The 21,750-nt window shown below is 52.4% G+C and overlaps 1 protein-coding gene across 12 annotated transcripts in view; it reads right to left on the minus strand.

Annotated features, from left to right (window-relative positions):
• The window catches only part of TNS1 (tensin 1), a 218,177-nt gene that overhangs the window by 130,064 nt on the left and 66,363 nt on the right, over positions 1 to 21,750 (minus strand). For 2 of the 12 annotated variants that reach the window (XM_053598396.1, XM_053598395.1), the window contains exon 1: positions 7,867 to 8,063. The exons of the other annotated variants lie outside the window; for them this stretch is intronic. The gene's annotated coding sequence lies outside the window, so the exon portion shown is untranslated. Of the gene's footprint in view, positions 1 to 7,866; positions 8,064 to 21,750 lie in introns of those variants that run through there. 12 annotated transcript variants of the gene reach the window in all.

Consider the following 21,750-nt stretch of genomic DNA (forward strand, 5'->3'; position numbering starts at 1 on the left):
CAGACAAGCAAGGTGAGAACTAGCAGTTCAGTAAGTCATCCATGGTCACATAGCCTGCAAGGTGGGGTCAGGATTCCAACCCAGATAGTACAGCTACACAGTCTATGAACTTGACCCCCACGCCACAGTGCACCCCTGTTCAGTCATTCATTCATTCAACAGTGAGACCTACTGTGTGCCTAGTCAGATGGGAAGGAGCTTCTTGGTGTCTTAGAAATATGAGCTGCCTACAGTCTACCCTCACTCCTGCCTGCTGTGCTCACCATCCCAGTCTCATGTGTGAAGTCTTGCCAAGGAGGGCTCTCTCCTGAAGTGAAAGATCCCACGAAAGAGAGTTCAGTGGCTGATTGAGGAGAAGAAGACAGCACGTGAGGAGGAAGCCCAGAGAGAGATCAAAGAGATGAAGTGACTTAAGAGAGGATTTCTCAGGCTCAGGACTAAGGAATTTGAACATAGGACTCTAGGGACCAAGGTCCTGGCTTTTAGCCTGTCCCCAGCCTAATAGAGCCAATTTTGTCCAGCTGAGCAAATGCTCTTCCTAAGTCAGGTTTCTTCTATAAAACCCTCCACTGTTTCTCTCTCTAACCTAGCCCAAAAAATTCCCCAACCCCAGGCCTCAAGCAACACCTCCAGGCTTTCCCCAAAGCCACCCTTTTCCACACAGGCCGTGGTTAAACCACTATATACTGTGGACTTGCTCTATACCAGCACTGAGCTGAGCACTTCACAAATAACACCTTGTCTCGTCCCCACCACAGCACCATGAGACTGGAATATAACCCTATTTTACAGGCACAGACACTAAGCCTCAGATCCATGTCCCACAGGTGACAGGCAACAAAACTGGGAGAGTTGGACCCAAGCTTGTCCAACTCTAACGTAGGGCTGGAGCCATTATTTCATCCATCCTTACTTGTGTATCACTGCGCCTCTGCGCTGCCTCACCCTGTCCTGAAGAAGTCTTTGCACCACCCACCAACCGCAAAACTTTATTAACCTTTAAAACACATCTCAATGGCGCCCCTTCTCTGAAGCCTTCATGCCTCCAGCTCCTGTGAACAGCTTCCTGCTTGACATTCCAGGTGCATTCTGCAGAAATACTGTCTACTCCCCTTTGTCTCCCGCTAGACTGTGTCTACCTGGCCTTTCCAGCTCCACACCTGGTACCTTGCCTGACACAGAGTGGGTGTCCTAAAAGGCTTCTAAGGTGAGCAATCAGGAGTCCCCAGTACCCAGCCAGACACAGTCACTGCCTCACAGCCCCACAGTGAGTGCAGGGGCACAGCCCAAACCCAACAAGCCGATCCCTGGGGCCAGCCCGCCTCTACCCCATCAGTTACAGGCAGGCATCAAGTGCCCCCAGTCACAGCCAAACATCCCAGGGAGGTGTCCCTGAATGGAGGCTTCTCCCCAAGCCGGCCCCCTTCTCGGTGGCCTGGCGGCTTGGCAGCATCTCTCACTCAACCAGCTCTGCTGTTTCTGGGAGTCTCAGCCGGTGATTAGGGCCCTAATCAGCAGGACTTCCTGCCAGCGACTGCCAGAGGTGGGGGCGGGGCAGGGAGGGAAGCAAGGTCAATCCAAGGTGAAGTTCTGCAGCATGGGACAAGAGAAGAACGGAAGGAAGTGGACTCATAGACCCTCTAGCCCTGCACCCCTGCAGCCCTTCACTTCATAGGTGAGAGCCAGTGAGGGAAGGGACTCAGAAGCAACTCATCCAGAGTCGAGGGACGGAGCCAGGGACAGAATCACATTGTGGCGACTTGAGAAGCACTGCTCTCCCACTGTCCCAAAACAGGGACCTCCAGAGCAGAGACCCTCTTTCATACTCCCTTGAAGCCCTGGGCCCCACCCTCACCCAATGCCAGCACCAAGCTCAGGACTAAACCCCCAGGCTGCTCCCATAAAGAGTGGTTGTAGACCAGCTGATGGTACAAGCCTGGTCAAGGTCAAGGGCCAAAGGTGAGACCCACCTCCCACCTCTAGATGAGTAATGACCTAGAAATGGAGCAAAGGTAAGCAGGGGCCAAGGAGGGGAAGCAAGATGGGGCTGGCTAAGCTCAGGAACCTCCCCAGCTGTCATCATCATCAACCCAAGCTCATTCTTTCTCCAAAAAAAAAAAGCTTAATGCCTTTTGCAGCTGCATCTGGGTGGGCCACGGATCCGGAAATGGAGCTCACCCCCAACCCAGAGTAACCCCAGCCTCCCTGGGTGGGAACCTGGCTGGGTGGAGAATGCAGCTTGGCAGGCCTTGTGGGCTGACCCCTACTAATGAGGAATGTCAGGGGCACCGGAAAGTGGAGGACCCCATAGAGGGCAGAGGCCTAGGACAGAGAGGGAGTGTGGCCAAGAGCCCTACCCTAGCATAGATAGGTTCAGAGCTCTTGGCTTATATGGCGCGCAGGAAGGGCTGGACATGGTCTCACCCAAACCCTACCAACAAGGGACCGAACTAAATTTACAGCAGGAGAAATGCAAGTTAGGTTTCAGGGATACTTAAAGGACATAAGCCAATAATCTGCAGCAGTTATGTGGGGATCCTACTTTAAAGTGTAAGTGTCCCCTCTATGGGTGTAGCCCATGGTCCAGAGTAACCTGCCAGGTCCCTGACAGACTGGGAGTCTCCATGATGTGACTCTCATCAATGATGGGATAGAATCCAAAAAGAGAGCTTGGGTGGGTTTATAATAATGTATCTTGTTTACAGTGATGGCAACTTTCTCAGAGTCTCCATAAACACAGATCTGGGCAGACAAGGCCTCTAGCTCCTTGCCTGGCCCCTAATCACAGAGGAGAGACAGATTGGAAGAAAAGGAAGACCGTTTTCTGGGATCTAATGCTAGAACCCCCTAAGGCAGTGGTTCTCAACCTGTGGGTCATGACCCCTTTGGGGGTCTCCTGCATGTCAGATATTTACGTTATGATTCACAACAGTAGCAAAATTACAGTTATGAAGTAACAAGGAAAATAATTTTATGGTTGGGGGTCATCACAACATGAGGAACCATATTAAAGGGTCGCGGCCTTAGGAAGGTTGAGAACCACTGCCCTAAGGGCATAGGATGCCAAGATTCTCCAGTCCTATAATTCTCCCCAGATTAAGGACAGAACAGCCATGACAAGATAGAGAAAAGCCAACTAAGACTGGGGCTCCTGGAAAGAAAGAGACCACCACCAACAACAACAACCCCAGATGACGCTCACTAACCTTGACTGAGCACATACTATGTGCACTGCTCAAAGTGCTTTAAAAATGACCTCATTTGACCCTGAAGAAGGTTCTATTATCCCATTTTACAGTGGGAAAACTGAGGCTCACAGAGGCCCAGTCAATTGCCAAGACTCCACAGCTGATAAACAGGGTTGTCTTGAGCTGAGTCCCAGTAGTCTGGCTCCAGATGCACATTTTCTGCTTTTTAATGGCCCTCTCTGGGAGCCCATCCCCATATCCAAGTCTAACAAATGCTCACCAGGCCCTGTCAAAACCCTCACCCTTCTCTCCCCTATTAGTCACCTGTGTTGAGCAGCCTTCTACCAGGCACAGCAAGGATCTACAAGGAGGCAAAAGGTGCAGGCCTGCCCTCAAGGAGCTTGTAATCCAGCTAGAGAACAGGTGAGCACGTGGGAAACTTGCAAGGACCAGATAACGATGAGGGGTTCCACAGTCTCTGCCAGAGAAGGCCTAGGGGAGTCCTTGGGGCAACTGGACCCAGGCCTGGGACCCCCATAGTGATAGAGGGCCCAGATTCCACTCTGGCACTCCTGTGATCACTTATCCCTCCCCAGCTCCCCGGGAACCCGCCCTTCTGGCCCAGTCCCTCCTGCCTCCCACACCCAAGCCTGAGTTCCAGGCTCCCAGCCCTAAAAAGGCAGGGATAACAGAGCCCAGACTAGCTCTGGAGAAGGCAGCGCCAGGGACTGGCTTGGGCCCACCTACTGCCCTTCCCATACTAGCTCTGACTCCGTGGAGACCAGCTTTCCTCTTCAAGGCAAAGCGAGGTGGGGGCAAATAGAAAGATGGCCAAGGCCACCAGCCCGATTAGAGTCAGGCTTGAGAGCCAGCTGCCCACCCTCAGGAATGGGAAAGTGCTTCAGACAATTGGAGAGAAGGAAAGGGAGGAGGGCCAGGTGTGACCTTGCATATTGGAGGGGGCACCTGGGAAGGCAGGCATGGCCAGACAGGCTGGCCACCCTGCCACCCTGCCACCCTAACCCTCGTTCCAGCTCACTTGTGCCCACACCTCTGCATAATTAATAGCCCCATAAAGCTAAGAACTGACCAGCAAGGAAGCCACCAAGCCAGAGGCCATCAGGGGACAGGGCTGGGGACAAAGTCTGGGAAAGTCCTCTCCATTCTTCAAAACCCACCCTCTCCTTCTCCCACTGCCACACATACTTCTGATTTGCTTTTTTTGGACTTCAGTAACTGAGATGGCTTTCCTGCCTATCTCCTTTGCCCCTCCCCCCAAACACATCCCTCAGCTGGGCCTCAGTTTCCTTTTCTGGGCTCAAAGACCCTTGTGTCCCCATAAATAAGCCAAGAAGCCAGAACCACAGGCTCACAGCACCTTGGCACCCTCAGGACCCTCAGGCTTCCTATTCTTTCCTCCCACACCTCTCCCTCCATCACTGGGTCTCTTTCAAACCCCAGGAAAGAGTGCCCCAGTTAAGCACCTCATGTGTTCCCCAAATGGAGCCAAAGAACTCAAGTTAGGCATTGGAAAGGACTCGCCCTCAGACAAAGCCAGGACTGTAAAACGGGCTGCCCTGACTAGAAGCAGAGGGTTGAGTGGGGTGACCTCAGTCTCCAGCTCCATCTTCCCTGCTCAGGGCACCACAGAGGAGGGGATGCAGGGGAGGCAGGCTGGGGATAGCAAGGATGCAGCCCACCCCAGAAGCAGACCTGGGCATTCGATCACAGAGGTTCAAACCTGCCTGCATCTGAGTTTGGGAACTCTTCAGCCCCACCCCCACCCACCTCTCCTCTCACTGCCCACCACAGGGAAAACAGGTTTGGAGAGGTCTATGAGAAGTGACCCGCTCCCTGCTCCTGAGAGGCCCTTGAGAAAAACTGCCTTGGCTTGTACCTGCCCCCACCCTGCTAGTTACACAAACCACTCCAAGTGGCCCTGACAACCCTGCATTATTGTGCATTATTTACAAATGTGGAAACTGAGGCTCAGATGAGACCCACCCCAGGGTTTTCTGCATCTCAAATCTTGGCATGGTCCTCTGCCTACCATCTGTAAGTGGGCTGGGGAAGTCCCTGTAGGAAAGACTAAACTACACAGGGGCACAGCCATGCACACAGGCCCCGGAGCCCACAGCGGAGGCAGGAATTCCCACTACAGAGGGGGCCAAGGGCTGTGGCACTGAGTGTCGCTTCCACTACATCCATGTCACACAGCCCACGGGGGTGTTCCAGCCATCAAGGGGTTAACCAGCAGAGCTGGACACAGAGTGGGCCAAGAGGAATAGGAAGAACCTCAGAACCCCTGCAGGAAGCAGCTGGAGCAGACCTGGTAGGCAGCTGTGGGCTGGGTGCCAGGGAGGGCCATAGTGCCAGGGCAGAGCATCAGGCTCTCTGTTCTCCAAACATGGATAGGGAGCAAGGGGACCCCATAAGTCCTCTCTGTGCCCATGCCCTAGGCCAGAGGCCATAGCTTCCTGAAACCCCCATTCTGGTATCAGAGAATTCCCCAGTTCCAAGAATCCCAGGCCCTCAGTATCCCAAGAGACCTTCCAGGTCATCGCCTTTAACCACATCCCAGCACGGAAACCCTTCTAAGCCCTTGTCCAGCTTCTGTTAGAACTCCCCCAAGGATGGGAAGCTCACTACCTTACAAGGCAGCACATTCTTGGGCTGACCTGCCAGGGCCCTTGGGAAGCTCTGCCTTAAGCTGAGCTGAGCTTCCATCTCTAGAGCCCTCTCCTTCAAACAAACAGAAGCCCATTCTGCCCCCGACCCTGTGCTTGCTGACCCTACCTCAGTAGAAACAGGACACTGAGTGCTTACAAACTCAAGGCGTTGGTGCAGCCCATCAGAAATCAGAAGATGGTCATAAGACACTAACATCTCCTCTCAACCCACATGAACCCCACCCCAGCCCTACTCCATCTGGCACCAGCTTCTCTGGATTTATGCTTCTGGACATCTGCACCCAGTGGGAAGCTCTGTACTGGGCTCTGAGGGATGTGAAGTCCACAGAACATGGGGGCAAGTGAGCAAGGAAAGCCAGGGGGCTCAGGGCCAGGGCTTTGGAAGTGGAGGGTCCCAGGATGTTTCTTCCAAACCCGAACTCTCAGCTCCAGATCTGGGTGATCCCCAGTTTGGGCAGCTCCATTGGACTAGCTGAATCCCCTTGCCTGGCCCCAGCCCCCTCCTCTGTAGCTCCCTGCCTCTGCTGTCAGCAGAGTACAGGCTGATCCCAAGCGGAATCCCCAGTGCTCATGCCATTTAGGGCTCTCCTGCCCAACTCTCCAACCCAAGTCTGATCCTGCCCCCTTCCTCCCAGCCCTAAGCCACAGGTAACTCCTTTGTAGCAGGCTCTGAGGTCCTAGGAGAGAGCTGATTTGGGGGAGACAGGAGAAGCCACCAGTTGGGAGGGGAAACTTAAAGCCAAATCTGAGCCACAGTGGTCCTCACCTCCAGGAGGTTTCCAGATGGAAAACAGAGTGACCCCCTCACCCAACTTATCCACCTGCTCTGCTCTGCCATACTGAGGGGCAGCCCTACTCTTGCCAAAGCCCCTGTCCCCAAAGATGCTGGAGTCTAGTACCCAGTTCACCCTCCTGCCCTCACCTACAGCCACCTGCTTTTCTGCCCTCCTGAGTTAGCCTCTCCCCACCCAGCACCCATCCTGTCCCCCACCCCACCCCGCTATGGGGAACTCAGCCTGGGAGCACAGCAGGCTTCCCTGGGTCACCCCCTCAGTCTCACCCTCCCAGTTTCCCCTTCTAGCACAGTGGTCAGCCTGAGACATCTGCCTGGGCAGTCTTGCCCAGGTCCAGAATTGGGGTTGGGGGCAGACACTGAGGTCACTCTGCAGAGATTCCCAGCCTGGGAAGAGGTGGCAGGGGGGCAGCAGAGTCAAAGGAGGAGAGGAGGGTGCAGGGGTGGGGGGAGGCAGCTGCCCCTGTCTGTTCATTAACCACCTGGATTAGCCATTTCTGCCCAGAGGGGTGAGGAAAGAGAAGAACCGTGTGTTGGGGAGGGCAGAGGGGGCCCTCATGCCAGGCTGTGCCCATGGCCAGGCCCACACTGAGGAATGGAGTGTGAGAGAGTGCTCGGAACCCCTCCAGGCCCACCAGTCCCCCTGAAGCCTGCATGGGGGCAAAGCAAGCCCCAAGGAGGGGAAAGGTGACCTGAGACCAATTCCAGGGGGTGGCAGGGAAAGAAATGAAAAGAAAGCAATACTCAGACCACTGCCATGGGCAGGCAGGTAGCACAGGAGAGCCCCAACATTTCCTGGTCCATGTGTCCCTGCTCCCCAGCTGGCCTTGGTCACAAGCAGCCCCCGACACCAGCACCTTCTCCAGCAAACCAACTCCCGACTGGTGGCTCTCTCAACACAGGGAAAGCCGCACCCCAGACCTCCCTGCCAGGACCACAGGAGCATGTGAAGACGAAGGACCTAAGGACCTAAGGTACAAGGTAACCTCTGAGGGACTGCCCGAGCCTAAAGCTTCAGGACCAGGCAGGCTGACCTTACCTTCCCCCAAACTTTGCCCTGATGAGTGGTCTCCACTGTATCAGTACCAACAGCCCAGCAGCCCCACTGGCTCCATCCCCTCTAAACACACATACGCTCTCTCTTTCTTTCTATTGCACACACACATACACACAACATGCACACTCACAAACTCACCTTTCCTGCACAGAAGCCACTGAAGGGGGTTGGTGTCTGGGCCTAGGGACTCCCTGGAAGGGGCAGTGGCCAGTGGTGGGAGCAAAAGCTGTGGCTGGCAAAAAGCTGTGTCCACAGGAAGGAGATGAGTGAGCCCTGTGTCTAGGCAGGGAGCAGTGCAAGAAGAGCTGGTCCCAGGGCCACAGCTGGGAGCCACTGAGCTAAGGGTTCTGCTAGCCGGGCTCCAACCAGGCGGCCCTTGGGGCGGGCCAGTGGTGCACCGCCTCCTTCCCGGAGTCAGCCAGCAGCAGGCCCCCTCTGCCGGCAGCTGCCTCCTTAACCCCTGCAGTGCTCTGCTGAGCTTTACCCAGCTCTGACCAGGCTTGGGCAGGGCACAGGCACTTAGGGCAGGAGCTTGTCTGGAAGTATGGCCTACCCCTCCTTCAGCCAAAGAACAGCAGCCTCGGTGGGACTCAAGGAGCAGGGTCAGCAGGCTTGGGGCACAGAAATAGGGAAGAGGGTAGGGAGGAGTCAGGATACCGAAATTGAAGACCCTTTGTAAGAGACACACCTGCAGAGAAATGGCCAAAAGGCTGTGGGTGCGGAAGAATGTTCAGGGAGATGATGATGATGATGATGACGGTAATGATAATATAACAACTTTAAACTTTTGCAGAGCACCCTTCTTTATGCTATTTCCAACTCACTTTGTGACTGGAGGCTGGGAATCTCACTTCTAAACCCGTTTTTATCATCGGCTGTCAAATAAGGGACAACAATCCCTGCATTTTCTCTGCACTGAGTCAGGACATTTATGACTATATGTTCAAAAGTGATTTGAACCAAGCTCTAGTTAATGAAATACATGTTTCAACTCTCTTTAAAATGCATCAAAATATAAGACAGATTGACGGAAACGTGATAAAGCAAATATACAAAGTGTTCATTGTAGAATTTAGGAAGTTTATTACTTGATCATTTCAACTTTTCTATACATATGAAAATTTTTTATAGCTAAAAATAATGGGGGGAAAGAGACGTGAAATACTTAGAGCACCAAATAAATGATAAAAGTGAAAAAGCAGATAGAATTACTTAGATCTAGGAACTAAAAATAAAATCCTAAGCTAACTAACTGCTAACTGAACAGACCCCTCTCCGCCCAAGGGACCCCAGAGACACCTTAAACTGAGTTTCCAGCCATGATAGGACGAGAGAGATAAAGCCCAATTACATGCAGATGATTTCCCTTCAGAAACATTCATGACTCCTCATATAGCTTGTTGGATATGTGCATTTGACTACCCTGCTCAATGGCAGATCCTGTTGCCTTTTGTCTCCTCTTTGTACTTGGCTTCTGGCTGGGCTCAGTTTACCAACCTGTTGGAATGGCCGCCCAATAGGACACTACCCTCTATGTGAAATAAAGTTCTCCTTTTTCCAAATATAAACCCCATTCATTTTTTATTTTATTTTATCTATTTTTTTTTTTTTTTGCAGTTTTTGGCTGGGGCTGGGTTTGAACCTGCCACCTCCAGTATATGGGGCCAGCGCCCTACTCCTTGAGCTGCAGGCACTGCCCAATTTTCTATTTTTTTAGTTAACTGAATGGAAAGGGAAAAGTCATTTGCTACAGTACCTATTACATGCCAGGTCATTCTAAAGATTCTTGTCTCTCACTTAACTTTCAGATCACCCTTGTTATTATAGAGCAGTTTGGCAACTTGTCCTCACCTCGGATGCCAGGCATGCAGGCTCCACAGTCATGCTCTTTGCCACTCCGTCTCCCAAAGGCTGAAAGGCCTTTCCTTCTTTTCCCCATCTGGGCCAATGACCAGCATCTCTTGGCCTCAGTTTCTCTGCTGCGTGATGAGTTGGCATCCAAAAGTCTTTAAAACTTTTCTCTAATACTAATTTTATTAATTCAGCCAAACCCTTCCCCAGGCCTTCAGTTTTCCCCAGGAGTACAAGACAGGGAGCCTAGAGTAGTGATAAGATTTTGAAGTATCCAGGGCCAGAGACACAGGGAGATGATCGACAATTTGGAGGCCTCCCCCACCCCCAATCAGGGACAATGAAATCCTTGGGAGGGCACAGGGCTGGGGCAGGAGATGGGAGGCACCTTCTCAGAGCCTTACATTGAGAGGGCCACAGTTAGAGGCATCATTCCACCCGGCCGCCACAGCACGCTGACTGCAACCCCTCCCAGGTGGAAAGAGAGCCTGGGTTCCTGGAATCCCAAATTTTGGCATCTCAGAACCCACCACCCTTGGCAGCAGCCTCAGCCTGCGAGTGTGCACTTGTTGCCCAGGGATGGCAACAATGGCAGAGACTGGTGGATTTACCCTCCCCAGCCCCCCAGCCCCAAACCAAGTCTCCCACTCACTGGCACAAATTCTGGCCAGGTGTCCCCACAAATAGCCATATCCTGCCTAACTCCTATGCCCAACTACAGACTAAGGACTTCTAGGGCTTAGGTCAGCCCTGGTCATGGGAAGGAAGTTAGAGGATTCTGGATCAGTTCCAGCTCCCTAGTCTCCTCTAGAGGTAGATGGAGAATTGTGCTATAAAACTGGAACCCCCTTCCACTCACAGTTCCCAGAACTACAGAACTCACCATCCACCCCTTATCCTTCCAGCTGACTGACAGCAAAGGGTCCTAGCTCCCCACTGTCCTGCCTTGTTCAGTCCCAGCTCTGCAGCAAGACATCCCAAACCCCACTCCCCCACCTTCTCTCCCTCCACCCCTCAACTCCAACTTCCAGGCCTTTCTCATCAGGGCTCAATTAAGAAGCCACATCCTCCCTGGGTGCTTCTCCAGCTGCACCACTCAGTGGGCACTGCCCTCTCCTCCGAACACCAGGGCTTCTGCTCATTCACTAATGCCCTGACATGTAGCTGGTTGAGTGCCCTTGTGTGTCCCCATTTGTTGGGCAGTGAAGGATTCATTCATCCTTTCCTTCCTCTTTCCTACTTTGTTTAGTGCCCAGCACAGGTTTGCACATAGTAGATTCTCAATAAATGAGTGAATAAATGAATGACAGAAAGACAGCTGGATGGATGATTGCTTGATGTTTAAATAAAAGGGCATTTGAACATGCTCAATACTCCATAAAGCTGTACAAAGCTATATAACTTCAGGCAGAAACACTGACTGTGCAAGACTAGGGCACCACTAAACTGACACAGAGCAGTCCCATGACACGTCCCACAGCCCCCAGGTCTGCAGCAGATCCTGGTGTCCTAAGCGACACCTCCTCCATCTGCTCTCGGAGGCTTTGCAGGTTATACTCTCCACCCCCATCCCAACATCACCCTCTCTTTCCAGCCTGCCTGCTCCAACACAGGAGCACAGAAGGCAGCAGCAGGTTCCTAGAAGCCATAGAGAGGAAGTCAAGGAGCTGGAGTATTTCAGGAAATAGAGCAGCCTTCCTTTTTATTTCCAAGAGTTGTCCCATGCCTGGCTTTCCCCAGCATCAGTCCCATTATCTCTCTCTCTCTCTCTCTCTCTCTCTCTCTCTCTCTCTCTCTCTCTCTCTCTCTCTCGTGCACACATCATGTGTATGTGCAGTGAAATCTGCTTTCTAAAGTGCTTGCTCAGCCCTCTTTCTCTCCTTACCCCACCCTTCCCCTTAATAGGCCCCCCCTTTCCCTCCTAGCCACCCTAGGACCAGAATTCCCAGAGCCTCCATCTCACCTCCCAACCCAGAGCCAGCCCCTGCCCCTGCCCCTCCTCCCTGTCTCCCACCCCAAGTGCAAGATTGCACATCTGGTTCCAGTTGTGGTTAGTCCCTTCAGGGGTAGGCCTGGGGGTTTCTCATAAAAACTGAATAATACCAGCCTTGGAGCCCAGTGGAGCTGGGGGGAGGGAGGCCAGGGGGGCACAGGCGTGGGGGAGGGAGAAGAGCCGGCAGCCAGAGGTGAGGAGACACAGAACCCAGAAAGGAGAAGCGTAGTGCCTGGCACCAAGTGGGCACTCAGTGGAGGTCTGCGAGCTGCAGACAGAGGCTACAGAAACAGATGGCAGGGGAGCCAGGAGCAAAGAGAATGGCACAAAGAGGGGGTCAGAAACAGAGACCCAAAGATGGAGCTGGGGGTGGGGGTGCCCTGCAGCAACAGAGCAGCCATTAAGAGTGCAGGGAGCAATGAATTGTGTGTGCCGGGGCCAGGTGCGGAGTTAGGCGCTTCCAGTGAAGGGGACAAAACACACAGAGAGGCAGAGGAGAAAGGGCGAGGAGAAAGTCAAGAGAAAGATGGGGCGAAGCCCAAGAGAAAGATGGGGCAAGATGTAAGAGTGTCAGACCCAGTTCTCCCTGGCCCCTCAGGCCCACACAGGGCCCTCAGTGGCCGGGGACAGAAAGAGGAGCTTGTGTTTTCCTCCATCTCTGTCCTGCACCACACCTCACCTATGTGTACCTCCATACAGGCCCCCATTAAAACCTGGGAGCTGCCAGTGGTTCTCCTCCCAGTCTTAGAAACAAGCTCAGATCAGGTAAGTAAAATTACAGTGCTACTGAGGAAAGGGACAGGATTTGAATCCAGGGCTTTCAACTCATGCCCTTGTCACCTTATGACACAACCAGGAATTTCAGGTGGCAGTGCTCCCTCTGGGGGCACCATGTCACATGACTCCCATACTCAGGTCCTCATAGCAGGAAGGGCAACTCCTCTGAGCTGGGCTAACAGCTGACCAGAACTCCCAGTAGGGAGAGGCAGACTTCCTAAACCTTCCTGTGCTGGAGCGACCACCTCTAGTACCCTGGCCCCCTTATTCTCCTCTTCCCTGTCCATCACAGAGATGGCAGGACCAAATGTCCAGGTCCCAAATGGAGGGGCCACTTAGGCCCTGGGGCCCTGGGGGAAGGACTATTTTGGACCTCTGAATCCTGCAGGAGCCAGGCCCTGGGTACCACCCTCGGTGGTCTCCGGGCATCTAAGCCACATCCTCCCCCTCTGACCACATCCTTCCACCTGCAGCCAGGCTATTCCCAGGGGGCTTCTGTCTCAAGATCATCCCTCAGAACACTAGGCTTGTTCCAGAGCTGACCCCAGAAGCCACCCTACCCTGATGCCCTGCAGTGGCCCTCTTCCTTTCCTCCTGATATCGGTTCTTCTTCCCTCTGATAGCCCTAAAACTCAGTGAGAAGCAGGGGCATCCCTCCTCACCACTGCAGCCTCTGTTTCTTCTCATTTGCTTGCACTTACACCATCTCTCAAAGTGCAGAAATGGGCACAGCATCAGGCCCTTTGCTGCATACTGCCCCCTCCCCCCACCAGGAGGGAAAGTGCTGGCCTTTCCACATTCCAGCTTCCTACTCAGATTTGTACCATAGTCTGAGGGCAGAGGATTGAAAGGGCAGGCAGTCATTGGGAAAGAGCTTGCCAACAGCTTATGCCAGCCCCCTCCCTCCTCTAATCCTGCCTCAGTTTCTAGCCAAGAGCCTCAGACCCAGAATCAGTTGGTTCCAGTTCAACTCAGCCACCAATGCCCTTGGTGATGAGAGGAAAGTCTAACTCCCTTTGGCTTCGGTCTCCTCATCTGATGGCCTTAAGGTCCCTTGGAGATTCCTGGAAACATGTTTCTAGACAGATGTTAGTCCTTGGCAGAAAGTCCCTGCTGATGCCAGTTCACTGCACACAAATCCCATCTTCCCTGAGAAACATGATTTTAAGGCTGGGGGGACCCTGATGATACCTGCTGTGTCCTATCTTTATCATCTACAATAAAAATTGGACCCAGGGTGGTATTTCCCCTGGGCTTACCCCTGCAAAGACTACTGGCTTCACCCTGGATCCTTTCAGGGAGCCCACTGCTCTCCCTTCTATAGCTCCACAGCTGCCATCCCAAACTCGTTATTATCAGAATCCTAGACTAAACCGTCAGGGGACTCCCCAGCCTGAGACTATCTGGTGTGACAGGGTCCATGATGAAATTCTTACAGACAGACAGAAAGCTGAGTGGATTCCTCACCAGCGAGCAAAGGGGTGTTGATTAATAGATCAATGTCAACTCTTCAACTTGCCAACGGGCTCTATCTTTTGCCCTGGCTTGTTCAACATACTTATCAGTAACTTAGGTTAAGACTTAGAAGGGAGGCTTACCAAGCACATGAAGAAACTAAAAAATAAAGAAATACATAAAACAAGCAGAAGGAAGAACTAAGATGCTGAGTTGAAATGAAATACAAAATTGGCTTGATAAATGGGCCAGAATTAGCCAAGGAACTTTTCTCTTGTTATTCAAAAGTCACAAAATACCTGAACCAGGGTTCAAAAGTCATAAAATACCTGAATTCATAATAGTTCATGGAGAGAAAAGTCTAAGATTTAGTGAAATGAGAAATTTAATTTTTGGTGGTACAATATGGCTGCCCCCCAAGCACTTTTGGTTGCATTAATAGAGGTATAGAGTCTAGACCAGCGGTTCTCAACTTTCCTAATGCCGCGACTCTTTAATACAGTTCCTGTGGGTCATGACAGTTGAGAACCGCTGGTCTAGACCAAAGGAGGTGAGAGCTTTATTCCACCATCAAAAATTTCAGGTTCTTTTTGTACCCTATAAACCAAAGAGCCTCCAAAGGAGGACGGCAGTATACATTTAACAAACTTTTGTTTATGGGTACCTGAAAGCCCTGACTTCAGAATGACCCAATGCATCCACATAAAAGATGTTTTTAAATAGTACAAAATATATATTTTAAAAAAATTTGTTGAATAAAAAGCACAAGGAAAAGCTAAAGAAATTGGATCCAATTTTTATTTCAGATAATAAAGATAGGACACAGTAGGTATCATCAACGACTTCCTAAAACAGACATGGGAAAGTGAGGCAAGGCAAACTCCACTGCCCACATACACCTCCCTCATCTCTCTGCCCTTCATCTGGGAACTCCTTACAGCCAGGGGCCATTTCACATTCATCTCTGAATGGCCATCAATGGCGGAGGCAGAAACAGCCAGAAGCAGCTACTAGGGAAGAGACAGCATCTTACAGGGCCACGACTGTGGGTGCTGTTCCGTGGACAGCATGGTGGCCACACCAGGAAAGTGACTTCCAGCCAAGCCACCTGCTGAGCCGGGGGAAGGGAGAAGGGCTGGCTGGTGGCTGAATGTTTGACTTGCACCTGCCACCCCAGGCAAGCCCTGGTGCTGGCCTGCTGGCTCCCAGGCCCAGGCCTGCCTCTCACCACTGCCCAGCAACCCTATGCAGACCCCCAGCTGGGCACCCTTGCCCAAAGCCCAGAGCTGCTCACTGGCCCAGGTCCAAGCCTGTGGTTCCTCTCCCTTCTCTTCTTTTCCTTCTCCTATTCCCCTCCTGCCTTTCTCATCACCCCCGAAACACTTCTGTGCCTCCACCTCCCTTTCTCTCAGCTCTCAGCATACACCCAACTCACCATTCCTTCTCCCCGACATCCCGCCTCATCCCCTAGCACCCTGTTCAGAGCCATGTCCATGCCCTGGGCTCCACAACAATGAGTTGTGAAGAGCTCACCCTGGGCAGCACCCTCCCTGTCTCCCCAGACTTTTTTTTTTTTTATTGTTGGGGATTCATTGAGGGTACAATAAGCCAGGTTACACTGATTGCAATTGTTAGGTAAAGCCCCTCTTGCAATGATATGACACTTTCAGGGTTGGAGAAAGCTAAAGACTTCCCTCGTAAGAACTTCAGTTGTACCCTGCAGATAATAGGCACTGTGCTCTGCCCTGAAATGTGGCACTATCCCTCCTGGGGCATGAGAATCAGACAAACCTGGCTTCATCCTATCGAGGCCTGTGAGTGAGGGAAAGGGTGGGAGAGCCCAGGCTTTGGGCTTGCACAGACCCACTGGCCACCCACTTACTGGCTATGTGACCTGGAGCATGTTTCTTAACTGCTCTGAGCCCTGAGTGCAGGCTGTGGCACAGAGCAGCCCTCCATAACTGTCAGCTGCCCCACACCCTCCTCTTTCAGGTAAACATCACCACCCCTATCCTGGTAGCACAATTCATCTCTCCCTCCCCTATATGTCTGTTTAATAAATGCTCAAATTTACTGAGTACTTCTCAGTTGCCAGATGCTGTTCCTAGAGCTTCATAGATACAAACTCACTTAGCTCTTTTTTTTTTTTGCAGTTTTGGCTGGGGCCAGACTTAAACCCACTACCCCCAGTATATCGGGCCGGCGCCCTACTCCTTGAGCCACAGGTGCCGCCTGATATAAACTCACTTTAATCCTCCCACTACCCATTGACCACTGTTGACCTCATTTGATAGCTGAGGAAACCAAAGTTCGGAGACATCAGCTACTATTGCTACCCATCTTCTAACTAAAGCAGCAGCTCCAAGTGAGCAGGGATCTTGGGACCTGGCTAGACCACACCCCATACAACACACGGCTATCCTAGGCCCAGCCCCAGCCCTCAGAGTTCATTTCCTACACCTGAGGGTGCTCCTGCCTCCTGGGACCCTAGGCTCTGTTTCAGAGAACAAATCCCTCAAAGCTTTATTCAACAATCTCTCTCACATGTGTGTGTTCTCTCTATCTCTCTCTCTCTCTCTCTCACACACACACACACACACACACACACACACGAGCACGTGCATGCATGTGCAATCACTCACAATTCCCCAGGGTAGTAGCTTCCCAAGCTGGATGTCCCCAGCTCTCTCACAGCTTCTAGATCCTTCCACACACCAGTGCTTAGTTGTTCTTTCTCAGGTTCTGATCCTTTTCCAGTTGGCCCCGGTTCCTTCATTCATTCTACCAATGCAGTGGGTCAGGCCCTGTGTGCCCTGTGGGCAGAACATGAACAGAGACAGACAGAGCCTCTGCCTTTAGCTGGTCTAGAAGGGGGTGACACTGAAGAAATAGAAACGCTAATATACAACACGAATGCGTGGCCTGAAGGGAAAAAAACAGAAGGCCAAAGGGAAAGATCACTTAGATCCGAACAGCTGATGTGCACTTAGCATACGCCTGGCCTGGTACAGACACACTACTTCATTGGCCCATTTGCTCCACTCACAACTAGGGAGTAGGTGTTATTCTAACCCTGCTTCATACAGTCGTGGGAGCTCAAGCATAAGAGATGACACCACTTATCCAAAGTCAATGACAGCAAGACAGTAAATAAGCTGTGGTAACAGGACTGGACCCCTGAGTTGGTGCTCTTAATGGCTATGCAGTATTATCTTGAAGAGGTTCGGAGCTGGCTCATTAAGACCCAGGTCCCAAACCAATGATGCCACACACACACACATATTCACATACATGTGCCAGCAGCAGCCTGCTGAGTGCACAGGCAGTGAGTGGGCTCACCCTGGCAGTAGCCTGGACACCACATTGTGCCTCTACCCACTTACCCTAATGCAGCACTGACTTCACCAAAGGGAAGTGCCCTGACTCCAGACTCTCTCAGCTTGTTCTCCCACTGGGATATCACCTTCAGACATTTGTCCTTTACCCTAGAGGACCCCAGGTGGCTGGGGGGGACTATCCAAAACAATGTGAAGGAGGCTGGTAGCCACCCCTTCCTAGCAGGGCTTCTTGAGACATGGCGCCTACTCTCACCAATAGGACCAGAGTTGGGGCAAGAAGGTCTCCAAACTATGAGAAACAATCACCCCAGCCTCTCCCCAAGGCCACCCAATCAAGGCTCATAAAAAGGCTGATGAGAATGAATTTAAAGTCCATTAGTCCAATCTTGTACACAAAATGATGAGGAAGGTGAGGCCCAGGAAGAAGAGGTAGGGAGTCCCAGAGTCACCATAGGAAGGAACTCAATGCATTTGACTCTGTGCTCAGGCCCCTGAAGATTGAAAAGCTGGCCTGGCCCCTCTGGGCATGGAAACAGGAGCCTCACGTTGCATCCCAACATCCATTAGGAGCTGCTCAGGCCCACAGGGACCCATGGAGGATACCTGGGCTCCAAGTACAACACAGTCCTGCCCTGCACAGGCCAGAGGCTGGGAGGGGAGGGGAGAGAGTGAGGGGCTATAGTGGATGCCATCCCTCTGGGTGCTCCTCACCGGAGACCCCCAGGGGACTGTGTTCTTGGAACATTGTGCTCAGGTTGTGAGTCTTGGCTCAAGTCATCTACCCTGGCAAATATCCAACTGCCTGTTTAATAATGTACAGCTAAGCGGTCATTAACTGCAGATTAAAAAATAAAAACTTTGTTGATGTTTTTGTTGTTGTTGGTTTTTTCAGTTTTTTTCTTCTGAGTACTTGGTGGTGGTTATGAAAAACAAGTCTGCTCTGGCTGGCATCCAGGGCAATCACAGCTTGCCATGGCCAGGGTATCCTAGCAGATCCCATGTGGCTGTGCATGCCCCTGCCCCTCTGAGTCCAGGTGCCAAAGTGCCTGCTCCCACCTCTACATTCCTGGTGACACCCCGAGTCTGCTACCCTAGGGGAGCCAAACAGTGATCTAAAAGGGCTAAGGGAGAGGACGTGGGATGTGCTGGCAGGGCAGACAGTGGGCAGAGGGAGTCCAGCTCTCAGGGGGCCCAGTGCTTCCTAGGAATTCCACTCCTGTCTGCCAGAGTTGGGAGCAGAAGGTGAAGCAGCCGGGTGTGAGAGCTAAGTCAAGAGCCAGGTGGCTAGCTCTTCTGGCCCAGACTGGGTAAGTAAGCCTTGGCTTACTGGGGCCTTGGCTCCCTCTCCTGGGCTTCTGCTCTCTTTTCTATGAAAGAGTCAGGACTTGCTGTCAGATCAAGGTTGCTCTAAGCAGAAAACTCAAGAGAGCAGTTACGGACAAGAGGGTCCTGTAAGAAGATGCGTGGGGGACAGGATAGGCTTGGGCTGTAGGCAGCAGCTGGCCTGAGCCAGGAAGCCTACCAGACTATCCTTGTCTCTCCAGCCTGTGTGAGCTAGGCAGTGCAGAGTGATAGAAAGAGCAGCCAAAAGCAGGGGGCTAGACTCTGATGGCTGTGCCTGGCTCCCAGGTGACCCCGGGCCAGTCTCATGCCCCCTCTGGGTCTCCATTGCTATGCCATGAACAGAATGAGTTGGGCGTTCCCCTCCTGCCAGGGCATCTCAGGAGATGCCAAGGCCAGATGCAGGGAAGTCAGAGGGGTCTACAGTTGTGGTCATGATGGTGATGGTGATAAGGACTATGAAAATGACGTTATCATCTATGGAATGTTCCAGGCATGACAAATTGTTTATTTCTCTTGATAACATAATTATGCACATTCACACAGCGATACTCACACACTTATGTGTGCATGCACAGGTACACAGGTACTTGAACCCATGCATACACACACATCTGCACACACAGGCAAGGAAATCTTTGCACACATACCCCGACCATAAAGGCCCCAAAGGTCCACACTGGCAGACACCTGTCCCTACACAGGCATATGCTCACACATGTACATAAGACCCACAGACACACAGATCCCTGGAACACTCCCATGCATGCATGCATGCACACACACAGGCCCACAGGCACATTCATAGCTCCCTCCATGGGCGGTGGAGCTTAGGCCCCACGGGCTGTCTGGGCAGGCAGGGCTGGACAGGTGTCCGCCATGCCCCGTGGGTGGTATTCCAAAAGCTAATAATACCACAGCACATTCCTGGCCCAAGATAAGCGGCCCCAAGCATCCTGGCACATCCCAGCCTCGTGTCTCACCCCAGTGGATTCCACACCCGCAGAACTCACAGGACCCGCAGAGGCCCCAGCGCCACCCACACACGTGCCTTGGCCAGGGGCCAACCACTCTCCCTTCTATTCTGCTTCCCTCTGGCCAGGGCCCCCAGGCCCATGTGTGCCTCAGTTTCCCCCAGAGACACCAGCATGGGGAAGGAAAGCAGAGGTCTGTATTCTTCCTGAGAAATGGGCCCAACTACAAGTCATCCTCTCCCACAGAGGAACACCCACCACCTGTCCCTCCAGGCTGCTTCACTTACCAGCTTCTCAGTGCCTGGGCAGAGCATGGGGTGGCAGGAGGTTACTGAGGGTGTATTAAGTACCTTACTTCCTTGTTATTGCAGTCATGTGGCAGGTGAGGGGACAGAGGCTCACAGAGACAAAACAGCAAGGAAGTGACAGACCCAGCAATGAACCCGGGTCTCCCAACTCCATAGTCAGGGCCCTTTCCATGGCCTCATACAATCTCGTCCCTCCCGGCTGGGTCTGGGGGTCACACATCCCCAGCGTCCCTCTCAAGGACACAGCCCTGGTTCCTTACAGGCTCAGGAATGGGGGGATTCTCGGTAATGCACAGACAGAAGAGCGACGCCTCCACAAAGTGTCAGGCATGTGTGAGATGTTCTCAGACCTCTGCAATTGCCTCAAGCAAGTGGCCCAAAGCAGGGGACAGGAGGACATGAGCCCTCCAAGCAGAAGGCACAGAGGCTCTGTAGGAAACTTCAGAGCTGCAAAGATAAAGGGGCTGGAGCTTGGGGAATAAGGCAGGCCCCTTGGGGGATGACATGAACACACAGAGTCCTAAGGGACACAGGCCAGGGGGAGGTAACAGGGACACCAAAAAGTCAGACAGGAAAGAAAAAGAACAAAGATGTGAAGACAAGGAGGGGGAATCTGAAATATTCAAAGGAATTCAGTGGCAAAGAGGGAATGGAGACGTGGGAGCTGCAAGGTTCAGTGGGATCCTGGTGACCCCAGGGAGAGCCCCCCACTTCAGTCTCTTCCTCTCACCCCATGGGCCCGCTGATCTCCTAGGGCTGCAATTTTAAAGTCTGTGCATGGACACACACACAAGCATGTACATACACACCCCTAAATCTTAAGCATCCCTCTATGTAGCTCAGGCAATGAGGTCTAGAGCTGCCCTGGCACCTCTCAAATGAGAACGCCTCAGCCGGGAGAAAGGCTGCAGTTTCCTAAAAGGTTCCCTGGATCTCAGAGAGAAAACTGGGCAAAGGACACAAGTATCCCCACCGCCCCACAAAGCAACCAGAGCAGCCAACAGAACCGAAGCATGAGACCTCCTGAAGGAAGGCGGAAGCAGCCAAGGACTCCAGGGGGTGACTTTCCCAGCCCCAAGGAGATGGGATCAGAGAAGGTCACAGCTTCATCCCAAAGCTTGAGAGTAGCCTACCAGGCTCAGAGAGGGCAGGACCTTGGCTGACAATGAAAGCACAGGCCAAGAGCACGGAGAACAGGGCCACGTTGGGGAGTACAGCTGAAGGAGGGGTGTGTTCCCACAAGGCCACCCCAGGCCAGCCTGCACCCAGCCCAGTAAGGCAGCTATGCTTCCCAGAACCCATGACCCCACAGCCAGCCCCTTCTGAGCAAGAAAGCAGCCTTACAAGGACATCTCAGGGGACTTTATGGGATGGGACAGGCAGGAAGCAGCTGGGAGCTGCCCCTCCCTGCACAACTTCACCTCAAGGTGCTGCCTCCTCCCACTGCGTCTCCACACACTCCCAGCTCTTTTATGGGGACAGGGTGGTGAGGCCCTCAGGCCAACGTTGCAGAGGGAAGGGGGCTGGACAGTGAGCTCCGGATTTCACCATCTGGGAGCCTAGAAGGCAGGCAAAGGGGCAGGATAGGGACAAAAACTATGAAATAAGGAGCCATCAGAAAGAGTGAGCGTGCATCACCAGGTGACTGGTGACAAGACAGAGGCAGTGAAATGTCGACACATGATTACTACAGAAACAGAGAGGCTAGACAGAGCCTAGTTCCAAGTCCATCTGCCTGATTCAAACCAGCTAACCATCACAAGACCATGTATGAGATAATGAGAAAAAAACTGAACACAGGACTGGGTAGTAGCTGACCTTAAGAAATGATTATTAATTATGTTAACTGTGATAATGGTATTACCGTAATGTTAAAAATGAAAGTCCTTATCTGTTAATAACACATACTGGAGTATTTAAAGTGAAATGATATCATGTCTGGGATTTACTTTAAAAAAGACTCCAGCAAGAAAAGCGGGGAGGGG

Source organism: Nycticebus coucang, chromosome 7 (assembly GCF_027406575.1).
Source record: "Nycticebus coucang isolate mNycCou1 chromosome 7, mNycCou1.pri, whole genome shotgun sequence".
NCBI lineage: Eukaryota > Metazoa > Chordata > Mammalia > Primates > Lorisidae > Nycticebus > Nycticebus coucang.